Source organism: Monopterus albus, unplaced genomic scaffold, assembly GCF_001952655.1.
Source record: "Monopterus albus unplaced genomic scaffold, M_albus_1.0 scaffold184.1, whole genome shotgun sequence".
NCBI classification, from domain to species: Eukaryota; Metazoa; Chordata; class Actinopteri; order Synbranchiformes; family Synbranchidae; genus Monopterus; species Monopterus albus.
Genome location: NW_018128064.1, coordinates 527,717 through 547,300, shown reverse-complemented (window position 1 = coordinate 547,300; position 19,584 = coordinate 527,717). Strand labels below are relative to the sequence as shown.

General features: G+C 40.2%; 1 long non-coding RNA gene across 1 annotated transcript; it reads left to right on the top strand.

Annotated features, from left to right (window-relative positions):
• The first annotated feature begins 3,506 nt into the window (after positions 1 to 3,506).
• Positions 3,507 to 18,055, top strand: LOC109969862 (uncharacterized). The gene is made up of 3 exons (XR_002276325.1): positions 3,507 to 3,579; positions 12,612 to 12,663; positions 17,973 to 18,055. It is a non-coding gene; the product is annotated as an uncharacterized LOC109969862 (long non-coding RNA).
• The last annotated feature ends 1,529 nt before the right edge of the window (positions 18,056 to 19,584 follow it).

The following is a 19,584-nucleotide window of genomic DNA, read 5'->3' as shown; positions in this document are numbered from 1 at the left end:
TCAAGACACAAAATCATATATACCCCTCCCTTTTTAATGCCTCTGTGCTAGTGATAGCCGCAACCGTTCATCCAGCCCATTCTTGTGAACGCGATATCTCTGGAACGCCTTGAGGGAATTTCTTCAAATTTGGTAAAATGAACTTAGTAGATTTTGGTGGTCAAAGGTCATGGTCAGTGACCTCACCTCTGTCCCATGCCTCTGAATTTGACTGGTTGGCGGAGGCGTACAACCGTGGAGCAGCAATTCTTTTAATGAAAGTTTGTGCTCCTAGTGCACGTCACCCAAATCTCAAAAGAACATTTGTTAACCTGCAGATAAATTTGGCTTTAATTTATGAGCTATGTGTAACTGATGTCAGATTACAGTTTCTGTTAATATAATGAGGAAATATTAATTTGCATATTTGGCAACTTGCAAATACATACCGAACATACAGTATCAGCAGGGATATGGAAAGACTACTGGAAAACTGTGCACGAGTAAGAGTACTGTTACTTTTAAAGCAAATGTAATGTAAGTAAAATTAGACTACTCATGCTAAAATGTAAATGCTAATTAAAATGTAGGCTACTCCTAGGTAACATTACTGCTTACATTTTAAATATATCATGGTAGTATCACTGTTATATGATAGCAGTCTGTTTATAAGCCCATAAAAGATGTAGATTTTCATTAATGTTACACTGTAAGTTGGTGTAATCAGGCTTTTACAGATAAATAAGTCAAGCGCATGTCTGATTACAGTCGGCAATAACTGCTGCTCTAAATTATGCTCAACACACTACACAACATTGTCTGTGGTTATTAATGGCAGAATATACTAAACAGCATTATGAAGTTTTGTATTGAACAGTATCATTAGGTCAAAGGTAAAATTTGAAATGGCTCCTTTATTCATGGATTTTATATTAAAATGATGCGATAAATCACTAACCTTTCTACATTCAGTAGATTTCATTTTATGTTATTATTTATTAGTAAGTTAGCCAAAGGATTAACTGACTGAGCATAAAATAATTAACAGATTAGTCAGCAGCAACAGAGTAATTGATTAAAAAAAGATGATTTTCAGCAGACATTTTGGACGTCTGCACACAGTTCTACAGGAGTTTTCATGTGGCTCATAAAACCAGGTGGATGGAGACATGCCTAATGTTACTCAAACTGCTTAAGATGCCAAGACTGCTCTCTTATGAACAAATACATTTGAATGTGGGTGTGTGCGCGCACTATCTGTCTGGTTTTATCTTTCCACCGCTCCTCACTCTCTCTCTCTCTCTCAGGATTAAACATGTTTATCAATTATCACTGCATCTTGCCTCAAGCTCTTAGTACGCCACACAGCTAATTGAATCATTAAACAATCGCTACTCCTCAGGGAGTATGTTCGCTTGTGACTGTGTGTGTGTGTGTGTGTGTGTGTGTGTGTGGTGGATGGGGTGAGGGGGGAGTTGTTTGCAAACATGATAATACCCACGGGTGCCTGCAATGCACTTGTCAGATCTGTTTATTAATTTTGGATGCACGCACACACACACACACACACACACAGATGGGTCCTGGCAGCACCATGTGTTGGTCACGGCTGGGAGCATCTCCTGTTCTCACGATGGCAACTTGTCGACTCACACTGGTGTGTGTGTGTGTTGCACAACAGTGCTAAAATATGTCTGGTCCTGCTATGCACAGGGTATGTGCAAGACCATAAAACATCTTTAAATTTGATCTCATGACCTCCTAAAGAACATTTGAGTAAAGTACACATTTAGTCTACACATCATCAATAATGATTATGTGTGGCTTGGCCAAGACTAGGTTATATGCTGAGAAGTGTAGCATGGAGGATCATTACAACACATCTCTACACACAACTGCATAACAAAACTTTATATTTACCTTTCTGTGCTTTTTGACGGGCGGTCCTTTCAACCTGTGACCATTGTACTTTTGCCTCGATGGATAGGGCCAAAAATACATTTGAGTGACTTGTATTTAAAGCAAGATTACTTTGTGGCGGTACACTTGTTCACAAAAGTGTCTGTGGATTTTGATAGATGACATGTTTAAGTCTCCTCAAATGATAATGTGATCAGAGAAGACAAATTTGTTCCCATACAACTGAGGAAAACACAATGGTGCTTTAGCTGTGGATCTACCCTAGTTGTTTTGAGTTTTTGTGGACATCTTCTATTTAACCTGAAGAGAGGTCAGTAGTCTCATGTGCATGTCTGCCCGAATGGACTTGGTTCTTACTAGTAAGAGTTTTTTTTTAAGCTACACCACCTAATTTCTTTTCACCCTAGAGGGTCTAATGGGACTCAAAAAACAAAACAAAACAAAGCAAAACTGACACCAGAAGCCGCTCCTACCTGCTCTTTGTCCCTCTCATCACATTGTGTTTCCAAGCAACAATGCAAACTACGGATGCCTGCTTGCAACAAACTGAACAAAATACAGCCTCTAGTCAGCTGAATAATGTGTCAGTCTACTCGAACACTCTGGTTACTGCTAAAGTGATGCCAAGCATTAACATTACACAATTCTCAAATTACTCCCAAATTAGATTCATATGAATTCGACACAAAGGTAAAATCATGATTAAGCTAAATCACTAATGTTACCAAAACAAACACGTTAGCTTTAGATGCTAACACATCCAGAAACCACCTCTGAATCAAATCTTGGTCCTTTAGGTGTTTTCAACCCTCTCTAACTCAATAAGCCAAACTGATGTTAACCCCGGTTTATGCTCTTTCTTTGTCCCACTCTGTGCAAAAGACACCACCTCTTCAATCTGGCAGCCCCTTGTTCAGACGTTTACCTGCCCAGAGCTCCTCCATGGCTGTTTGATATAACTACTCTTGGTTTGAAAAACCCTTATAACCTTGGCTAGGTGACAGGTGGATGAACCTCTAATATTTAATATTTTCTTTGGGCTATATGGAAGTATTTTGAAAATGCAGACCAAGTGAATACTGTGGATATGCCTGTAGGTAGAGTCTTTAGGTGCTGACACAACTTTTCCGATGAAGAAAAGCAGTTTTGATGGCAGTAATCCCAAAACAAAGGGTTTAGTTTCACCTTCCTATGAACATGAAAGTTTGCATCTGTATTAGGAATCTTCTGAGAGTGAGAGAGAAATCCAGATCCAGCAGAGTGACATGAAAATTAAAGGGCGAGAGAGAGTCAGGGAGAGAAAGAGGAGCAGGAGTCCCCCCTAGCCCCTTTTTGTGACCGATTTGTCACTGTGACAACCATCGCCCCACCTTATTCTGGGATGTCCTGTAGTTATGTTCTTCAATTATGTCTCCTTCTTTAATGTTGCAATTGCACATCCATATTTAGTCAACCGCTGCGATTTTAGCTGCCGTGTTGAAATGCAACTGTCTCAGCCTGGAATCAAAGGGCAGACACAGAGATTCCTGAGGCACACACACACACACACACACACAGAGAGAGAGAGAGAGAGAGAGAAAGATTTACATTTATATCTATATTCTTTCAGGCTACATCTGCAATTTGAGCCACAACAGGGAGGGTTTCAGCATGCCAAGCATCTTTCAAGGAAGATATGAGGTATGGCAATTTATCCACTCAACACAAGACATTTTATTTTTGTCTGCACTGTAACCCCTGAAAATGGACCGGGGATATGAGCAAAAGACTGACATCTGCTGCAACAGAGAGGGTGGAATAGGCCACATGTGAGTTAAAGCCTCCCTATTGCTGATTTTTTTTTTTTTTATCATAAGCTTTCTAATAATGTCATGCTTCAGTAAGAGGATATATGTGCATTCTCTGCACAGACACACAGATAGAAGGGAATTTTAAATAAGTGTAAATAATCAGGGTATGAGGAGATGGGTAAAATTAACGTATCTTGCTTTGAAGCGTTTTTTTTTCACCACTCAAAATCTGTAAAAGTATTGAACTTATCACTTATTTGTGACTGAGATCTGCATGTTGTTTGAAGATATTTCCTTAAGCTGTGTGTATGTGCAACTACTTTTCAGGATCAGTTAGATAAGAGTAACTTCAGGGTAGCGTTTTGTGTCATAATGTGACTTTTGAGGAGTACAAGACCTGAAGTGACAAACCCAAAGAATTATCACCCAAACCGTCAGGTCTGAGGCCCACAGCTTGACTTTTTGGTTCACTCTCACCATTGACCTTGTATCCAGCGTAGTCATATAGCTATAAACAAACAAAAAGCTTCCATACACTATGTGTCATAAAACAAATAACAGAAAATGTTAGTGTTAAAGAAAGCAGAACCTCTTGCAGCTAAAGAGCCAAGACCCGTGGAGACCAAACCGGACTGGGCTGGAATTGAACACTGGACACACTTTCACCAACGTACCAGAAAATACTCCAAATGAATGTCAGCTTTCCTTCTTGTCTGCCAGTGCAGCAGTTTGCTAACACATTCAAATGTTGAACATTCTGAGTTTATAAAATTGTGATTACATTAAATTAAATAAAATTAAACAGTTAATGCTTTAAATCATCGTCATACTGCTGCCCCACTGTCTCATGACACATTCCTGAGGATGAACCGATCAAAAAGAGCCAGCTTCGCAAATTGATCAACTTTTATCGTGACAATCTGACATCTGTTTTCACAAACCAAAAAGATTTCTGAATTTGATTCATTCTTAAATATTTTGTTGAGTGCATGTTTTCAATTGATGGTTGACTCTGACCTGCAGGTGTTTGAAATTACAAAATGTAAATGATGACCACGTGTTAATTCGCTTCTGACCCACAAAATTGCCAGCTAAAATTTTGGTGAAGGAAATGAATGATTGTAGAAAACAGTGAAACCGATTAAACTCGGCGAGTTCAGTCTTTCTGCATTAATATGTGTGTGTAACTTTAACATGTTTGAGCCTGTGTTAGTTGATCTGGCACTGCTACTAATTGACAGTGATAACGCCTACAGGTGTGCACACAGAGTACAACTGTGTGTTTGTTTAAAGAAATCTGAGAACATTAATTAAATTAAATGCAAAGCAAATATCACACAGGTTCCTTTCCTTCCCCCCGTCTCTCTCTCTCTTCCTCACACTTGGAGGAATCTCCCTCAGCCCGGGCCAAGAGGTGTGGAGGAGATGTGCTGCTTGCAGATGTTAGTCCTCAGAGGTGTGACAGGATGACCTTTAAATCATACACATGTTCACTCACTAAGACTGACTAAATGGGTGAGATAAAAGAGTTCAAGTACCTTACAGTCCAATGAACATGCGTATGTCAAACTATGTATATGCTTTGATTTACTGTTTGACACTTCAAGTTCTCAGAAGTTGGCCCGAGATTAGTCAGATCATTTTGTTAAAGAATACAAGGCAAAGATGTAGCCAGGGGGATGGATTTTGGATCTAAACCCCCACCCCTGAAATATTTTAGACATCATCTTGTGTGTCTCTTTTAAGAAAGCAGTACAATAATGCACCAGACAGGAACAACATGTTATTAACATGAAGGAAGTTCCTTGGATAAAACATGTCATCCATGCTTTTTGATGGTAGTGGTGAACCAGATCGTAGTTGATTACAGGTTCTATCCTGATAGCTAAAAGGATTAAATCATTTATTCATTCATTTCTACCGTTTGTTCCCTGAGCGGGGTCACTGGAGCCAATCCCGGCCGGCAATCGGGCGAAGGCGGGGTACACCCTGGACAGGTCGCCAATCCATCGCAGGGCTAACACATAGACAAACAACCACACACACCTATGGGCAATTTAGAGACACCAATGAACCTAAGCTGCATGTCTTTGGACTATGGGAGGAAGCCGGAGTACCCGGAGAGAACCCACGCAAGCACGGGGAGAACATGCAAACTCCACACAGAAAGGTCCCAGGTGGGGCCCGAACCTGGAACCTTCTCGCTGTGAGGCAACGGCGCTAACCACTGTTCCACCGTGCTGCCCACTTGATGTTAAATCATTTACTTTCTTTTAAATAAAGGCTATTTTGTTACATTTTTGCCCTTCATTTTGAATAGTTGATAAAATGGAGACAGACAGGAGACATGGATTCTGTGGCTGGAATCAAATCAGGGATGTTGCAGTTATTTGCTATGCTCCTGAAGCCATCGGACAACCAGGAGACCCCACTCACCTGCTTTCTTGCCTTTTCTTATTTGTTATTGCATTTGGTTTTATTTTTCAGATAGAAACTGCAGCTGAGACACATGAAAGCAGTTTATACTTAGATTCTGATCAAAACTTTGGTTCTTTGCTTCAATTCATCTGATGAAAAGGTATTTTAGATTTTTGTGAAAGTTTGAAAATTACGCTTGACAGCTGGATGCAACGTGCAGCTAATCAAGTCTCATTTAACACACCTGTTGTGTTGTTGCTCCTCCCTCAGGGCAGTTAGTTTGGGGGTAGAGGCAGAAACTGACACTGTCACGACTCAGATGCTGGTAATTCTGCCCCATGGCTGCTGGCCATTTTGGCAGCAGGCCAGTCTGTATTATTCTCTCAGTCTTGTCTATTGTAAAACCGCTTTGACTTGCTGCTGTGGACAGTTGACAAAAAGATAAGTAACCACTTTTAACTACAACAGCAGCAAAGTTGAGAGATTATTATTAAAACGTTTTCTGCTCATTCATGCACATAATAACCTTAAAATCATCAGATCAAAGTACTGGGATTAATTTGAACCACACTAGTTATATTAAAAGACATTCAGACAATCACATAACGTGTTTTTGCAGATTATGGCCCTGATATCAAAGGGTTTGTGTAAAAACGTGAAGGTGTTTGAAAGTGAAAACACACAGAAGAAGCTAATTAATTTGTTTGCTGGCATGTTGGAGAGAGAAAACCAGTCCTTGTTCCCTTCATCTCTGCAACACCTGGGTCTTAAATGTCAGACCTGTTTCACCTGGAACTGCAGAGAGGGCAAACAAACATGAGCATGTGTGGGTGTGTGTCTACGTGTTGGAGAAGAAAATAGCAGAGAGACCTTTTGAAAGGTTATATGAGTTATCAAATTAAAAGCATGTTGCTAGTGTGTAACCTAAAAGCATGGCCAGTCTTTCTAGAGCAATAAATGCAGAGTCTCTGCTTTCCTGTTGAATTTGACTCCTGAAGTCACTTTAAGGCCATGGTTCTCAAAGTGTGGGGCGCGCCCCACTAGTGGGGAATAAAGACATGACAGGTGGGGCGTAATGAATGGAGAAAATTAGAAATGGGTCATTAATACAAGTAAATTAAAATAACATCAGTTCAGGGCCTGGGAGAAAAAAGTGGAACCATAGTGCAGCAATAACGGTTTAACGTCGACATGTTAACTGCAGCGCAACAATATAAGGAAACATTTACACAGAGGGCCAATAGTGTACGCAGTGGGCATAATAACGTAAATGGATAAATTTATTACATGGACCACAAAAAAAGCAGGTGATTCAGTGCAAGCAGACAAAGAAACGACCGGCAGTAAAGTCTTATCAACCAAAAAGCCAGCCGAAAAGAAAATATGATGAAGCCTATCTTGCGCTTGGATTTACGGCGGGAATGGTGGGGGCAGAGGAGGGACCCATGTGTGTCTTGTGTCTTAAACCGCTGGCAGCAGACGGCACGAGACCCAACAAATTAAGAAGACATTTAGAGACAACACACCCCAGTCACATTAATAAGTCACTCGACTTCTTTGAAAGAAAGCTGACAGAAAACCATCAGCAGAAAAATCGCATGGTAAAATCTGCATCAGTGGACAGCAAAGGACAAATGGCTTCATTCAAAGTTGCATATAGAATTGCACAGTGCATAAAACCACAAATTGCTGAGCAGCGAAATCTCCCTGTAACTGTAGACATGGTGTCGATTATGCTGGGTGACACAAGTGCTGCAAAATTGAAAACTTTCCCTCTCAAATGATACAGTTGTACTTATATTTTATCTGTTTTGAACTTGGTGTGATTTGATATTTCAATCAATTTGATGTTGTAAAATTGGGCCATTTCGTTATCATTTTTATGACAAGTGGGGCTTGAAAATTTGCTCACCCTCTTAAGTGGGGAATGACAGAAAATGTTTGACAACCACAGGTTTGTTGTATAAGGCAAAATCAGCTCTGCATACAATATTGCGTGGTAGAAATGAAGACATGCTGCACTTTCAGCTCATTCTGTGCCACTGATATCCACAGTAAATCAACATAGTAATCTTTAAATAAGTTTGTTCTTGATTTGAACTTTGATACTCAACAAAGATAAAAAACTTTGATAAATTCAGGCAAAGTTTTACTTTTAGTTTGGTAATAGGTGGCAGCTGAGCAGATTATTGGACTGGAATGGGAAATGTTTAATGTTCTTTTGCTTAAAATTTTCAAAAGAAAAAAATTTAAACTGATGTCTCTGATTGATCCTGTGCGGCTGATCATTCTGATTAAATCCGGTATTGACACAGTTTGTCAGGATTTGTTTTCGGATACAGGTCACTCTGTCGGTGAAGCCAGTTTTGTATAAAGCATAATGTAGCATTATCACTGATATGTATCATGGGTGCCAGAGTTGTCTTTAAAAGGTGGTGTGTGGTGAAAAAGTATGCACATAACATACAAATTTTCTTCTAAAGAACAATTTTGTGAGCTCCCAGAAGCTTTTTTTTTTTTTTTTTAAATACTAAATATCCATGTATAGGCTATTCTGACATTGTGGAAATGTATTTTTTACCTCAGTGCTTTCCCTGTATCTTCAATTGTTTGTAAACCTCAAACCTGTCTATAAAATAAGCTTCACTAAAAGGCAGTTTAAATCCTGCAGTGGCCTATCAACATGCACATCTGACCTGCTGTATACACACAAAAGCAGTACTGTACAAGCAGGTCCATTTGCATGCACGCACACACACACACACACACACACACACTGCTTGAATACACAGTCAGACAGGTGGTGTTGAAGAAGGGTGTGGTCATTGCCTAAAACTGAAGGGATTGGCTCTGACTGACAGGCCATTAGTTATCAGGGTTTGGTCATTCGGAATGCGCCTTGTACTAAATATAACACACACCTGCTATCACACACACATGCATGAGTGTGTGTTGAAACACAGATGCGTGCACGTGGGTCAGATGTGAACAGAGACACTCATTCAGACATTTTTAACTCTTAACAAGTTTGCATGCTGAAGTAACGCTGCAATTTACAAACATAAACTTTAACCTTCAGCAGACACCAGTGCTGTGTTCCCATCAGACATATAGAAGAGCGCATGGTGTTCAACTGCCGTGCACCTGGGAATGCTTTGTGACATGAACTGGCTTATATACAAAAGCTAGGTCAAGCTTTATTAACAGAATATTTACATCTCATGGATCATACAACAGAAACTCTCTGTATGTTGAAAATCAAGGTTTCAAATGTAAAAAAATGTTTGTGTGAATGTTATGCACAAGGTCTTGGCGATACCGTGAAAAAAAATAGACACAAAGTACATTCAAACACAGAAAACATGATGTCTTTCCTTCAAACTAAAGTTTTCTAAGCATTCCAATGTGTTTTGTCAAATAATGTTCGGTCATATTCAGCTCAACTTGCGTTCATTTGTTAATAACTGTAAAGAAAAGCCGAGGTAGCGACCACTGTGGCTGGATGCTTTTCATCTATTCTTTGTACCTATAAACTCAAGAATCACAAGCAAGCCTTTGCTGTGATGAATGATCAGGGCAAATCAAAAATCAAGACTTAAACACCTTGACACACAAGTATTGTGACTACGTAACACTAACAAATAGCACAGCAGGCAAAAAAACTTTTTTACTTTTTTATTTAAACTCTAAACGCAGGTGATATCAAACCAGCAGTGGGTGACATTTAGCTTAAAATTATATAGGAAGATTACATTTCTGGAAGAGAAACGGTGAGAAAATGCATGTCTCCACTTCCTCAATCCATTTAATTTAACATCTGGCCCGGTGCCCAACTGTATTGATAAAAAGTTGTCTTTCATGTTAGCAGTTGACGTTAGCATGATGAACAAGATACAGTCACAATGAAAACACAGTACAGCACTGAATGATGTAGCTGTGACAGAGAATGCAACACGCACATGTTTGCTGCCAGATAGCAAAAAATAAATGACTTAAGATGATAATGAATGTGATGCAGAAATAGTTTGTGTTAAACACACAGACACACACACACACACACACACACACACTATCTCTCTGTCACAGACTCACACACGAACAACAAACACTTGATGAGAATAAAACAGAGATAAATGCATACTTACTACACTCAATTAATAGCATTGCTTGAAATGCGTCATGCAATTAGCAAACGCTAAATCACTGCCCTTTAAAGATACCGTAATGGTGACTACTAGCTTTTCTAAAAACAGATAGCAGCGTTGTCTTGCTAGATGCCAGTGAACAATACCAAAACCATTTTCTTAATTATCTCCTCTGGAACTAATGTTGCAGATATGTGTGTGAATTAATTATTGGGGCTTGATATAAGAGAGAGAGCAAGCATTATCCCCCAGAATCTTTTTTCCCCACTCGGCAATAATTAAGGCAGAGGCAACTGTCAGTCTCTCGACGAGACAAAACCATGATTTCCAGAAATCAAATTAGCACTGCAAACAGAAAAAGAGGAGGGACAGAGAAATCAACAAAAGAGCCAAGATCTTATTGTGAGCGTTGGTTAGAGACGCATTACAGCACAGAACGTTTCTTTCTTCCATTTGCCGTGTTTTATTTAGTCTTCCTATTTTTCAGTGCAGTGGCTTTCCTGTAGGCAGCTCTGTGGTTGGGGGTCATCTTTGTTTCATGGTAACACACTCTCCTTAGCTGCTTGCCATAATGAATATGACCTTGTGAGTTGCTCTCACTCACACTCAGCTCCAGCTCCTCTTTCTATCTTGCTGTAATCACAGTAATTGAGTGATCACACCTCAAACCAAAGCTGTATTCACCTTGTTGTCAGTCTCACTCTCAGTCCAGCGTAGGTGTACTGTATATATGTTTATGGTTCCTCTCCTCCAAGTCCTTCGTTCTCTCTCACCATCAGAGTGCCTCGGAGTTTCTCCAGGATGCTCCCTACTTTTATGTTTTCTGCAGGGCGATGGCTGGAAAGCGCATTGTATGAAACAGAGGCAGTGGAAACCATCACTTAGAACTAGATAAATGTTTTTGTCTGTCTGTGTCAACAGTTTTTCTAAAATTCTTCTCCAGGAAAATTACTTGACGTCACATTCATAGCAAATGGAACACAGTGTACAGTACCTTGCATTTTTCTTTGTGAGTAGCAGTAGTTAAAGCATGGTTTTCACCCAACAATGACCATGATGGGAGCAGATTTGGATTTTTTAAATCAGCATTAAGCAGTTCACCAAATAAAGTAATAAATCCAGAGCAGTAAAACCTTTTCATAGTTTGTATGCACATCCAGCAGACTAATTTGCATCTGTGTACATTCAGATTGTTTTAGCAAGACAGCTATATGGAGTTTTAAAGCTAATTTGTTCTCAGCCTAGAGAGTCTAGTGAGACTCCAAAAAACAAACAAAAAATGGTCAAATTACATGCAGATTAAAATTGTATTAATTCAATACAAAGGTAAAATCATGACCATGCTAGGTCACTAATGTTACCAAAACAAACACTTTAGCTTTAGATGCTAACACATCCAAAAAAGAAAAACACCACATCTGAATCAAATTTGAGACCTTTGGCTGCTTTTAACACTCTCATCTCAAAAAGCCAGCAGTTTTGTAAAAAAGAATGCCACCTCTTCACTCTGGCAGCCACTGTTTCAGACTTGTAGCTGCCCAGAGCTCCTCCTCCTCCAATAACGACTCGCGGTTTGAAAAATGCTTCTTATGACCCTCGCTAGGTGGCAAGCAGAGCTAATTTATGGACTGTACTTTAGCTGGAATAACAACAGAAGGGCTGTAGGCCATAGAGTCATGGAGGGGGCTAGTATAGGTGAGAGACACCATGTCCGCTCCCATTTTCACTTCATTTTATCAGACACTGCATGAAATCTTGCCAGTCTTTCCAACGGACACCATTTTTCATTGCAGTTACTCTTTATGGTTTATTCATCTCAGAAACTATACTGTCTCTAGACAGTATAGTTAGAGCAGGATTTCTAGGTGCTAAGCACAAAGGTCCTGCTCTATCTCAGATACTTCTGCAGCCCTTGTCAGTTCCTGGACTTAGGGCTTTCATACTTTAGGCTAGGATTTCTCATGTGCTAAGCCAAGTGAAGGCCAACACTATCTCCACACCAACCACCCATTCCCTATGTATAGTCTGTCAAGTTCAATTTTATCTGGAATACCTTCTTCAAGACTTTAAGACATCTAGCTACTAGCTGCCGTTGTTACCCCACTGGCTTTTTCCTTATGTTGCTTCACTTATATCAGTGAAAATACCAAACTGAAATGTAAATAAATGATCCTGCTTTGGACAGATGGGTCTTTTGCTCAGTTATAACATATATATATGGTTTTACACTGTGCATTAAATGGTAAATACATCACTCCAGAATTTCATTTCTATTAGAGTAAATGTTGTGAGACCAAATGGAGACTGTTTTACAGTCTGCACCTTTTTTGATTTTCTGTCTCTCTTTTGTATTTTTCAGCATTCAGCAACATCATTACTTCTTTGGAATCTGTGTCCAAATTCCTGAACTGGTGAGTACACATGCAGTACCTGTTCAGCACTCACTTCACATGCTGCTTAGATGTGACCTCTCACTCTTCATATGTCCCCATGCACAACACACAAATACATATTCCCAAACTGAAACTGAGGTTGAGGATTTTGCTAAAAGAAGAGCAGGCGAGTTAGAGTCCAACAGCTTGAGGCCACCATAGATCTGGACCAAACCAAGAACCAGTCTGGTCTCACAGACAACTTGTATGTACACACTGCATATTACAGCATACAAGCCAATCCATCATATCATGTGTCACTGCAGCTGTAGGGTAAACAGGATTATCAACACGTATCCTCCTGTCAATGACCACAAAGCTGTGATAAGTCCTCACTCCTCCCCAGCTCCTCAGTCCTTCTCCACCTCTCACACACATCCATTTGTTTCTCATTCATCATGCTGGTTTGTCAGAGTTCCAGCTCTGTCAGCCAATTAGATGATAAGGCCTGACATTACAGGGCGGACCTCACTGTGTGAGTGTTACCAAGATCTCTCTGATCTCGTTATCGACATTCCACCTATACACTTGTGCACTGTGGTCAGCAATCACACGTGCACAGAGATACTGGTCAACATTTCTAATCAGAGGAAAATTTTGTCTCACCCAAGTGGACAAAATAGGTGGCCCTCTTCATCTTTGTTTTTTTGTTTGCTTCTTTTGCTCTCTTGCTTAGAGTCTAGTGTTGGCAGAAAATAATGACAGATGCAAAACAGAGGAAGAAGAGCAAAAGGAAGGATTTGAGAATCTTTAAGACACACATGCCATATCCATGAATGAATACATTCCCCATTATTAGAACACAAACAGCATCCCACTGCACTGCAAAGTTAGCAAGCAGGATTAAAGAAGAAGGAAGGGGAGAGAAAAACAGAGCAATAACAACTTTAAAAGAAAGACTGTGCTTGTTTGGCGAGCTGCAGCATTAAGTAAAGACATGGAGACAAATTTACATATGCTCAAAGCCCAGGTAGAAACACACATGTATGTGCAAAACTTGCAGTATATGCACCCAAACCATAAATGCACTCTACAGACTCTCACACACATACACACACCTTCCACATTCACCCTTACGCACACACATGCACTCCACCTTTTGCACACACAGTCACCCACTTACCCACTCAGTCACTCCACCTTACACACTCACACACACACACACACACATATCCCACCCACCCCACCCCTTCATTAATACTTTCCTCTCTAAAGCGAAGGAGAAAGCCCTCCAATTATAAGCGCCTCCTCAGCAGACTGGCTCAGGGCTGCATTTATTAGGAGCTCATTTGGCTAAGCAGGGCTAAACACAGCGCATCGTGGAGAGGTGGGTGGAGGGGGGCACAGGAGGAAATGGAAGATGCACCCTCTCGCTGTGTGTGTCTCTGTGTGACATTAAAGTGAACATCCTCATATTCTGTCCTAATCCAACCTGATTTGAGATGGCATAGGGGGTTTGAGAAGTCGCACTGTATTATTTGTTTATTGGGGGGGGTGGCATCTGCTTTCCCAGATTTACCGTCTTATACGGTCTCGAGGCACTTAATCGTCTCTCTTCCACTAAACACAACCCTTTTGCAGTTCAAAGCAGCAGAGCCTATATCTATCGCTAGCTATGTTATGATTAGTATTAATATCATCACCATATTCAAGGCTGAGAAGTCTGCGGAGGGAGCGAGGGAGGGGTGATCACGACAATACTGTTGCTGCCCAAATATAGAGGCTCACTCTTTGAAAGCATTACCTTAGCAAGGAGATGTCTGTCGTTTTAATCATCACCACAGCTCTGCCTGGTTTGAAGGGTTCAATGTGTTACTCAGCACTTTTGACAGATGGATTTTTTTTCGCCCCATGCCAGAAATTAGACAAACTCTGTTTTCTGTCTGCTTTTCATTTTGCATCCAGGAGACCTTGAAGCTGAAAGAGTATGGTAAATAATTTGAATAGTACAGGCCTGACACTGTAACCTCAAATGCAGAATTTGACAAATCCAACATTTCTGACTGCAGCAGCAGCAGTTTTCTCAGTTGGAATAGCATCTCAGGGCTGCTAACTGGCTGTAGCAATATGCTTCACAGAGCGTGAGAACCTTCAGGGGAGCTCGAGAATCCCCGAGAAAAAAAGACAATGTTTTAATTTCTTCAATGTCTACAAGTTAGCAAAATGCTGTAAAAAATCATAATGATTGTACTGTTATCCTCCATCTGTATACTGCGTAGTGCACATTGGTATACATACTGTACTGTAAGCAGGACTTCATGGTCTAATGCATTTGGGGATTTTTAATTACCAGCATCCAGTAGACGACTAAACAAAGGTTTAACACCGATTCCTCAATCTAAACTGATTATACTGAGCCGTCAGTGTCATCACTGACAAGATGAGACGCTTTCCGATGTCAAGCTCAGCTGTGGCATACAGAAGGTTACTACTGAAAGACAGTGGGAACAACAGAAACTATCATAATAACTATCGAATAGCTCTGATTAACTATACTTTAAATGAATTAAATGTGATTGTTCTCTGATGTGCATTTTACTGTATGTGAATCCACATCAGCTAAGTGATACCTGATTTTTCTGGATGTGAAAGACTTTGAGCTCCTTAGGGTCAGAATGTTCAATAGCATGTTATAGTAGATGTGGAAGGGCTGTTGCGTTGAAGGTTTTTTTTTTTTTCTTTTTTTCTGTGTATGGTGCTTGAAAAGAGAAGCTTGACCAAAACAGTTAACATTAGCTTTCTACTATATCTTCTGACCTTCCTCAGCTGTTGGACTTTAGTTGGAGTTGGAGGTTAGTTGTTATGATGTGACTTAAAAAAGGGCACACACACACAACACGGCTACACAACCATTTAACAACAGATATATTGCTAATTAACTTAAAGGCAGTACAGACGGTACTTTTGGCTAGTTACACTACTTACTGATGAGGTTTTTGATTGCCCAATCGGATCGTTATATTAAGTCCTAAAAATTATTCATGGTCTGTTTCTCTGTGAATGACCTTCACTGCCTTGCATCAGGATTAGATGGAGTTACAAACATTACAACAAAAACAGGAAGTGGAAATGGAAAAAGAACAGGGGGGAAACATCATAGTAGAAAAACTGTAAACAGAGAAAGTGACAAATTAATGCAAACACAGATTCATAAAAAAGGGCAACATTTCCAGAGAGACAGATTGAGCTGGATGGGGAAGATAAATATGGCAAGGATAATAATTGCCCTCCCTCTGTGGCACTCTGGTTTTTAAAGTGTGTTTTTACATGTCTGTGTCGTCGTGCTTCACAGCGGGCATCCGTGGCGTGGTGCCAAACTCCATCTCTCCTCACCAGGCCTGATAACCACCCAGCTATCTGCACCTGCTCCAATTATTATCCTATTAGCAAGAAATACCGCACAATTACTGCGAGAAACCCTCACACCCAGGCCATCGCAGGCTGTAATATCCCAGGGAGAGAGAAATTAGCAGGGTGCAGCAACAGCAGCGATCAGACAGTAATTAATCAGCAGAGACACATCTCTCCATGTGGAGAATATAGACTGATGCTGAACACCTTTAGCTCTAAAGGTGGGCTGATGAATGCAGGGGATGGTGGGAGGATACAGATGTAGCACAGGGGAGAAGAGATTATATTTTATTGCTAGTTTCTGTTGCACAAGTGGATGAAATTTCACCACCTCAGGTTTCTTGATAGCCACTCAAAAAACCTTTCAAAAGCTTGTTTGAAAGATGGAAACTTGACCATCAAAAACAGTCCTGGAAGCTGCTATGAACTGATATTGGAAGGATTTGTACTGTAGAATCCAAGTTTGCTAGAGACGGTGTCAAACAGAACATATGCCAACATATGGCTGGTTTCACTATATTCATTTTTAAAATTATTTTATAGTACTGACTCCACCAGATTTGGCCAAATAATAATAAACATGAAATAGGCTGCATCCTTTTATCTTTGTTTAAATCACTAAGGATTAACATAACCAGTGATTCATGCAGAGAATGGTGTAAGAAAAAATGAATGGACTCTGAACCGACTCTGACCTGGCGTTACAAGTCATTAGGTGAAGAATTAAAATAATCCTGTGCACAGCTGGAGACTGCATCCATCCAACTGGGTGCCAAAGGGGAACATGACTCTCAAATGTCACAAACATTTTTGCATTTTACTTTTTTTTTTAGAGATATCCCAATCGGATCCTAAGGATCAGTATTAGCGCCAATCTGGGCATATTTTACATGTATTACTAAATGCTCATTTGTCCTCCAGCCTACCATGACTCAGGTGTTTGAAGCTCATTGTACAATTTGACATAATGTACTGTAGTTAATTACAGATTAGATGACAAAAAAGAGAAATTTAAAATGACCATCTTTTACATCAGTATGAGTATTAGTGTATGACTGGACATACAATATAGTCGGCTGGTCACCAAGCACCTGGTGATGGTAAAGCAGAAATGACAGCTGATTTACTGCAAGCCTGACCTCACTATGTACAGCATGTATTAGACTTGTGCCTTATATCTAATAGTGACAAAACATTATAATACTTGTAGTGAAAGAAAACATCAACAGAAAATTTCCACTTCTCCACAAATGGTGACAATCTTCACAATTATATGCCACTTTTGTCTGAGAAATACATTTAAAACTATCTGTAAACATTTTTACTATCTTTTATTCTATAAACTCTAACCACCCTACACTGAGTCAATTGATGATTCATTCTTTACCTCTGCATTCAATACTGCTAAAGAAAATTCCCTCAAATTAAAGCTGAGGCTCTGTATGCTGGATTATTGTCTTGTATCATATCCAAAGCTGTGGGTTTACAAAGGCAAACATCAGCAGTTTGCCGGCTGATCAAAGGTACTAGATGGCTTGGGGTAAAACAAAATACAGCGTTGTCCACACTTGAAAGTTGATGCAAATTGCTCCCTAAATTGCACTTTCCTTTTTTTTTTATGTCTTGCTGTTTTGATGTGTGTTTTGGTAGTATGTGAGTTTTATCTTTTGTCATGTCTCTCCATCATCACCTTGACATCCCAGCAGACAAAGATTGCAGGCATGGTGCCAGAATAAACACTTCACCTGCCAGCAGCATCCCAGCTGCCTCGTCCTCATAGGCTAAATATGTCCGGCTGACACAAAGGCAGAGTTTTAAAAAAAATTCACTCATAGCGCATCGAAATATACCTGCTGCACACACACACAAATGAAACACACTAGTATTCATATTCAAATGAAAATTCTTATCTTTGAAATTGTGGCTCTTCCCTTTAGATGCTTTTAATGCATGTTGGAGAGACTGAAAAGTAGGTGAGCAGAAGAAGAGAGAGAAATCTAAAGAGGCAGGGAGAGAGAGATGAATGCTGAAAGGAGAATTTGGGTGAGTTCAAGGCAACATCACACCCTCTCACCAACAATTTATCAGCCCAAAAACTTGACAGACAGACTGACCGACAGACAAATTTCTGTCAAAACAGCAGTTAGAAGGAGAGAGTGAGAAGAGCGAGAAGCAGAGCAACAGGGAGAGAGAGAGAGCACTGAGAGCCAGAGAGATAGTGGGGGGCGCGTATCTATCACTCCTAGCCTTTCTTTTAATGAAACAGTGGTGTGTTTTTGGAGACAGTTACAGTTGACAGAAACACTCAAGCTCTGGCCAAGAGGTCGCATGCACACACACGCGCTGTGTTTTTATTCCTTGCAGGGACTTTACATTGACTTACATTCATTTCCTGTAGACTTATCCTAACCTTAACCATAACCCTACCCCTGACCTCACCCTAACCTTAAACCATGTTGCCACCCTAAAATTCAGTGATCAGGGATGGCCGAGTCCCCACAATGTCAGTGTGTTAACAGGTGATGGTCCCCATAATGTAAGTAAAATAAAGGCACACACACAAGGAAGACAAGCAGAGTGACAGAGAATGAGATGTCAAAGAACCCAGTGTCTCTCAAAGACCAAAGGACATGTTACACGTTTGCTGCATGGCATTCCGCATTTGTGTGTGTGTGTGTGTGTGTGTGTGTACGTACATGTGTGTATGTGCATGTGTGTAGCCTCAGGCTAGACCAGCCGGCTGCTCGCCACACTAATTCACACAAGACGAAGGTCAACCAGAATTCCTCCAAGGTCTCTGTTTCTCTCAGCCTGTCTGTCAGTCCTCATCCTCGTGTGTCTAATCCTCTTTCTGCCGGTTTTTTGTATCCATCTCTCTTTCACTTTGTAAAGAATGTATGTGTAAACAAACATTGGCAGAGTTGCAGTAAGAGTAGTACCCCAAGATATTTGTATTTTCTAACTCACAAATGACTTGAAACACTCATTCTTTTTTTAAACATACATCAAGATTTTAAATCTTGATAACATTCTAGCTTTGGTCCGTTTTCACAGTTTTCAGTCATGTGACTGGCACAGGGCCCTGGAGAGCAAAGAACCCTTTCAACATGGTGGCCAAACTGTGGATACCTGTAAATTTTCCATGTTTTCCAAGCAACGAATATTTAGATCACCTATCAACCAAAGAACAACAAAGATATGAGAACAAAGAAGAGGTTTTGCACTGCAGTATACTAAGTCCCTGCCAGAGCTCCACTCTGGCAATGTTTACATATATCTTGTGGAGAATCCCTCCCCTTACACTGGTGCCAGGATGAAAGCTTACAAAAGTACAGTCAGCTATATGTACTTTGGATGTGTATAGGCTGTAATGCTGTCATTTGGGAGGTGAAGGACAGGAGATTCTTCATTGTCAGTTGTGAGTGCCACTTAGCTAGCTAACAATCACTAACATCCATGGGTCATTAGTTTCAGGGTCACTGTAGTCAGCATTCTAGGGCAGTAATATTCTGGTCGTGTTAACACTATATCTTATGACATAAATCTAAT